Here is a 6903-nt window from a genome sequence, read left to right on the forward strand (position 1 = left end):
GAAAAAAAAAGCTTTTCCTTAAGTAAGGGAGAGGAGACTAATTTTATCCATTTATATAATCAAAATAATTTTCATTTGTTATTATGCTTTAAGGTTTTTATTACTTTTTACTTATTTTATTTTAGTTTGATTTCCTTATTTAAGGTTTATTGTTATGATTTCAGGTTTGCAAAGTACTTAAGAAATATTATTTTGTCCCCATAACAACCTTGAGAAGTAGGCAATATTCTCCCTTGACAAATGGTCAAAGGATAGGAACAGGCAGTAGTTAGACAAAGAAATCAAAGCTATCTATAATCATACAAAAAAAAACTCTAGATCATTATTGATCAGAGAAATGCACATGAAAACAACTCTAAGGTATCACCTCATACCTATCAGAGTGGCAAATATAACAAAAATGGAAAATATTGGATGTTGGAGGGTATGTGGGAAAGCAGGAACACTAATCCACTGTTGGTAGAGTTGTGAAAAGATCCAATCATTCTGGAGAGCAATTTGGAACTATGCCCAAAGGGATATAGAACTGTGCATACCCTTTGATCCAGTAATACCACTGCTAGATTTATATCCCAAAGATATCCCCTAAAAGAAAAAAAGACCTATTTTTTACAAAAATATTTATAGCAGCTCTTTTTGAGGTGGCTAAGAATTGGAAATCAAAGAAATGCCCATTAATTGGGGAATGGCTAAACAAACTGTGGTATATGATGGTGATGGAATATTATTGTGTTATATTATTATTGTGCTACAAGAAATGACAAGCAGGATGACTTCAGAAAGGCCTGGAAAGACATGTATGAAATGATGTATTCACAGAGACAGCAATGTTGTTCAATGAATAACTGTGAATGACTTGACTATTCTCAACAATATAATGATTGAAGACAATCCCAAAGGACTACTGATGAAACATACTATCCACCTCCAAAGAAAGAACTGATATTGATGGAACGAACTGAAGCAAACTCTTTTTCACTTTCTTTCATTTTTTTTCTTTTGATCAAGTTTGCTTGTACAGAACAACAAATGTGATAATGTTTTACATAATCATACATGCATAACCTATATCTGATTGTTTGCCATCTTGGGAGGGGGGAGGAGGAAAGGGATAAAAATTAGAACACAAAACTATAAATAAAAGTTTATTATTAAAAAATTAAAAATATATTCTTACTCCCATTTTACAAACAAGGAAACTGAGGCAGAGTAATTAAGCAATTTACTCAAGCCCACACATTTGAACTCCAGTTTTCCTGACTCCAGGCCCAGTGCTCTATCTCCTGAACAGCCTAGTTGCAGAAGTATTAGAAGTGGATTTGAAGAAAAAACTTACATCCTCATTAGTAAAATACCAATCTTCAGTTAAGTCTACATACTCCCCAGAGGACAAGGCATTCTATCACCTGGATGCTTTGGCTACTGGACACTTCAGGGAGCTGGGGATTAAAGTCTGGATGTCAAGAAGACAATTGGCTAAACAGTCACCCTTTCTACTTGAATGTATCAGTGTCAGGCCTGGCATTAATCTTTTAAACACATGCAATTAAGGAGGTAAAATGAATGAAGAGATGCTGATAATAACCACCCCCTTCTTCTTAAATCATTGATGAATTTCCTCTCCAGAGAATATCCCCCTTCAATTACGTTTTCAATTCAACAGGAATTAATTATCATCTACTATGTGCTCAAAGCTAGGAATCCAAAGATGAAAAATGACAGTCGCTGCCCTAGAAGACTCAAGGACTAGGAATCTACAGGTAAAGAGGTATGGGGAGTGCTAATCGAAGCAGCATCTCCCTGTCAATCATCACCATTCAAGGCTTTGAATCCCACAAGCACAAAAAGAGGTCTGAGCAGACCAAGGGGGAATATTTAAGGGCAGTCAAAGGCTTGTGATGATGATGGCTGCATGTTATTTTAGCTCAGAGGAAATTCAGTGTATCACAGGGTGAAGAAAATCACTAATCCTGGAGCCTAGAATGATAGCCTTTGATTCTCATAAGAAACATCTAGAAAAAATGACGGATTGGGATTAAGAAGTAGGGTTTTTTTTCTTGACCTTCCTATTGCTTAATATCTTTAGGTTTTTAGGCCGGGCTGGGAATGTCCTGTCTGATGTTTGTGGCTGAGCACTATGATATTCTGATTCAATTAGATTTGGCCAGAAGCCTAAATGGCACCTGTTTAGTTGACTTTTATATAGATAATAGATATATACACGTATGTTTATACATATGTGTATGTATGTACATATTAATTACACATACAGATATGTATATACATCTATGTTTCTGTGTATACATGTACATATAGAACATTCCTATGGGCATCAAAATCTGCTAGATATAAAAATGATAGGTAGATAGACAGATGAGTGGATGGATGGAGGATGGAGGGATAGGCGGACGGCGGACGGGATGGGAGACAGAGGACAGACGGATGTGGGATGGACGGGGGATGGATGAGCAGATGGATAGATAGCTAGATGTGCTAATTTTGGAGTGGAGGGCTGTCTCGCATAGTGGGATAGAGAGCCCACCATAGTGCCAGAAATACTGAAGTTCAAGTGTCACCCCTTATAAGTACTGTACCCCTAGCAAGTCACTTAACCTGTCAGTGACCCAGGGTTACTCTCTAAAGCAGAAACTGCAGAAAAGATGGATGTGACCTACATCAGCAGAAGGAATTTCCTCACATAGGGGAGCTCCTATACCAATGACCTCACAGGTCCACTTCTTAGCCCAGGCCTTACCATGATGCCTGAATCAATGTTGCTTGCCATCTCAAAATTAACCCATGGTCATAACCTTCCAAGGAACATGAAAGTCCAAGATATTGACTTGCCTAAGCTACCACTAATGAACCAATCCCCAAGTCCCAGGTTAATGCTCTTTTCCCTCACTGCTTCCATTAAGAGCAGTTTGTTCTTATTTCATTAAGAGCTATGTTTATGTTTTATAAGCATGAAGAATTTTGATTTGCTTTACTTTGAAACTTACATTGTGTTTACAGTGTTAACTTACATTCTACACTTCTATGCGTGTTTCTCCTCCCACTCCCATCATTCTATGTTTACATATACTTTCATTCATTCATTTAACAATTATATTAAACACCTGCTATGTACCAGACTGTGCTAGGTAAAGAAGTAAAAAGACACCCCCACCCCCCCCCCAAAAAAAAGTTCTTGGCCTAAATAAAATCTAAAGGTTAAATTTTGTAAACAAACAATCAATAAACACAAACAGCCAAGCCCATCATCAGGTATTGCCAGCTCTGGGGCACGCCCTTACCCAGGACAAAAACCCAACAGAAACCACTTGACTGACCAGATGTATCTGAGTGTTTTCACAATTACCAAGAACTTTCACTGAATTCAGCTGTTGATTTTTTTTTCCTTTCCAACTAAGCCAGGTCTCCTTGGGAGGATGAAAACCTCATCTTATTAGATTTAAGAAGAGCCTTGAGGACTTCAGGAAGAAAAAAAAAGCCCAGCATACAGATAAAGAGAAAATTGACTTGTCCATCACCATGATAAAATAGGAGAAATTTTAAATCATATCAAATAAAAGCTGTCTAATGACACCCAACAGGAAACACTTTAGATTCTCTTAAATTGAGTTTGAATGTGACATCAATAGCTCTGTCAAGAGGAGCTAGGGAAAGATTCTGTCTCATAAATACTGGATGGGAACAATTCCCTAAGTAATGTCCCTGCGAAAATAAATGAACACACAAGCTTACCTTAAACTAAGCTTTGAAGGAATCCTGATCTAATTGGCATAGGTCCTCCCCTCCAGCAATTTCCTTCCCAGCCCTTCTGTACCCTCTTAACCCATGGAAAACATGCCTGTGAATTACCATAAATCCCCCCCAAACAATCTTTCATTGAGGAGACGAACAGCAACACCACCGTCTCCTCTAACGCCAGCACCCTCTTACCTCAGACTCCAAGTTGCGACCAAAGGAGGCACTTGGCATCACTGAACATGTATTGAACAAAGAAGGAGATTTACTTTGCTATAATATTTTAAAGATAGGAAACAAAGAGGCACTAGTACTTTTCTGGGTTCATTTTATGCCCCAGGAGCCAGGAAGCTATACCAAGGAAGCAGAGACCAATCAGAAGGCGTGGGGGGAGGAGCTTCCTTAGGGAAATTGCGGCGGGGGGGGGGGGGGTGTCAAACCAGAGGCACCTGGAGGTAGTTGGGGCAGTAACTTGATCCAGGTCTAGGCTGGAGAAGGATTCAAGTCCTGCCTTCTCTATACACTGTGTGTATGACCGTGGGAAAGATTTAATGTCTTAGTGGCCATAGGAAGTGCTTTCATACTACAAGTTGAAAAAGAAGGTATAGCCATATATTTGTTGTGAAGCTGTGAAGGGCTATCATGCCAAATAGGAGACTATATTTGAATATAGAGCCATTGGATTTTATTGACTCTGGAGTGACTCTGAAGAAACTGAAACCCAAAAAGGGAAGGAATTTGCTCCGTTATACAGTGAGTGATTGGCAGAAATGGTACCAGGACCTAGGTGTGGTTCCCACACCAAATCCAGATCTTTCCACTACATTGCCATCAGATTCATTCATTCATTCATTCATTCATTCATTCATTCATTCATTCATTCATTCAAATTTTGTTCATTTAATTAATTATTTGTTTATTTGTGTGTGCATTTATTGATTAATTAGTCTGCTGGAAATGATGACCCTTTTAAAACCCATAAAACTGATGATATTTGTGTCATAAAATTTCTGGGCATTATATATCAATATCATTAGCTCATGTTGTTCTGGCTTCTTATTACAACCTGGGTTCTTTGATTAATGTGGCAGAGATGGCCCTAGTGTGGCCTGAAGTCACACATTGTGTGATGAATGCTTTTGGTTGGTCCTGGTGGCTTAGCAAATGTAAGGCCCAGGGCTCCAGGCCTCCCACTAAGTTGTAGGTGAAATTAAGGAGCTGCTTCTTCCTTTCCTTGCCATGACCTATGATGGAGAGCATTGGGAAGGGACAGAAGCTGAAAAAAAAGTGAATCCAACAACCTGAAGGCATATGTATGGGAAAACAATTACCCAACTCATTTGGCAATTAAGGATATACCAAATAAGCCCTTGCTCAGTCCCTGCTCATGAAGAGCCTGCTCCATCTGGAACAAAGCAAGCCAATAATTATTGAAAAGTGATTTCCTTGTCATCAGGGAGATAACTCAGCATCTGAGTAGAATGGTCCCTGCTAATATGAAAGGTGATGGGCTTGTTGTCTGTAATGGGACAAGTAGAGGGCCTAAACCAGACCCATGACCATGGCAGGGAGCAATGAGATACAGGAGAAGTTACAAAAGACTCTAATTTAGGACAGGGTGAATGAATGAATGAATAAACAAATGAACAAATGAATGAACAAACATTTATTAAATGCCTATGAAATACACAGAAAAGAAAAAAAGCCCTGTCCTCAAAAGAGTATATATTCTAAAAAGGGAATATAATACATATAGAGAATGAATGAATAAATGAACAAATGAATGAATGGACAAACAAATGAATGAACAAATGAATGAACAGGTATTTATTAAATACCTATGAAATGTATAGAAAAGAAAAAAGCCCTGCCCTCAAAATAGTATATATTCTAAAAAGGGAATATAATACATATAGAGAACGAATGAATGAATGGACAAATGAATGAACAAATGAATGAACAGGTATTTATTAAATACCTATGAAATATATAGAAAAGAAAAAAGCCTTTTCCTCAAAAGAGTATATATATTCTAACAAGGGAATATAATACATTTAGAGAAGTGGGGACCATGGAAGGGAATTTTGGTCTGAGCAGTCAGGGTGTAAGTACAGTCACCAGGCTCGAATGAGCATCTATGATAACAATATCAGCAGCATACGCACGCAACACTTGACACAGTGACATCTAAAAACAGCTTAACATATTGGGCAGAGCTCTGGAGGAGTGAGCAAAGCTGGGGCCCAAACTTAGCCCCATCATTTGTTAGCAGAGCTGGTGGGCTGAGCAATAATCACTTCACAGAACTGAGTGAAGCATAATTTCCTCAGCTATAAATGCCCTAAAAAGACCATGCTTTATAAACTTCAAAGTGCTATGGATCATAAGCAATACAAGAATTTGTTTTGCTTGATTATTCAAATTTATTACCAGGGTTTTGTTTTTTTTCTTTTTTCTTTTCCAAAGGAGGAAAGAGGGGAAGAGGTGTGGTGTAGTGGTGGGAAGGGAAAAAAATAAATGCTTGTTAATTGACAAAAGATTTTTTTTTAGAAGAAAAGTGGGAATTATAAAAGTTATTATTGTAGTCTCAAAGCCATTTCATATCATGCTCTCACTTGATCGTCCTAAAACTTGGAAAGGAGGTAGGGAGACATTTTTTGTTACCATTGTAACTTTTTTTTTTTTACTGCACAAAAGAGATTATAAGGAAGTTCAGAAGGAAGTACAGACAAGCAGGACAGTTTTGAAAGTAAGAATTGTGGGGCAGCTAGGTGGCGCAGTGGATAGAACACTGGCTCGGATTCAGGAGTACCTGAGTTCAAATCTGGCCTCAGACACTTAACACTTATTAGCTATGTGACCCTAGGCAAGTCACTTAACCCCAATTGCCTCACAAAAAAAAGTAAGAATTGTAACATTATACATTATTTCAAAAAATCAAGGGGCATGGAATTGTAATTGTTTGATATATAATCAATCATCTTTTGTGCTCTGGCTTGTGTATGGAAATATTGTTTTGTGGTGTTTAAGTTTAGAATAGAAAAATAAAAGCAATTAGATGGTGAAGTTGAGGGCCACCAATTCATACCATATGAGAATTAGCTAATGGAACTGGGCATGGTTCACATGGAAAAGAAAGATTCATGAGGAATA

Source organism: Dromiciops gliroides, chromosome 6, assembly GCF_019393635.1.
Source record: "Dromiciops gliroides isolate mDroGli1 chromosome 6, mDroGli1.pri, whole genome shotgun sequence".
Lineage (NCBI taxonomy): Eukaryota > Metazoa > Chordata > Mammalia > Microbiotheria > Microbiotheriidae > Dromiciops > Dromiciops gliroides.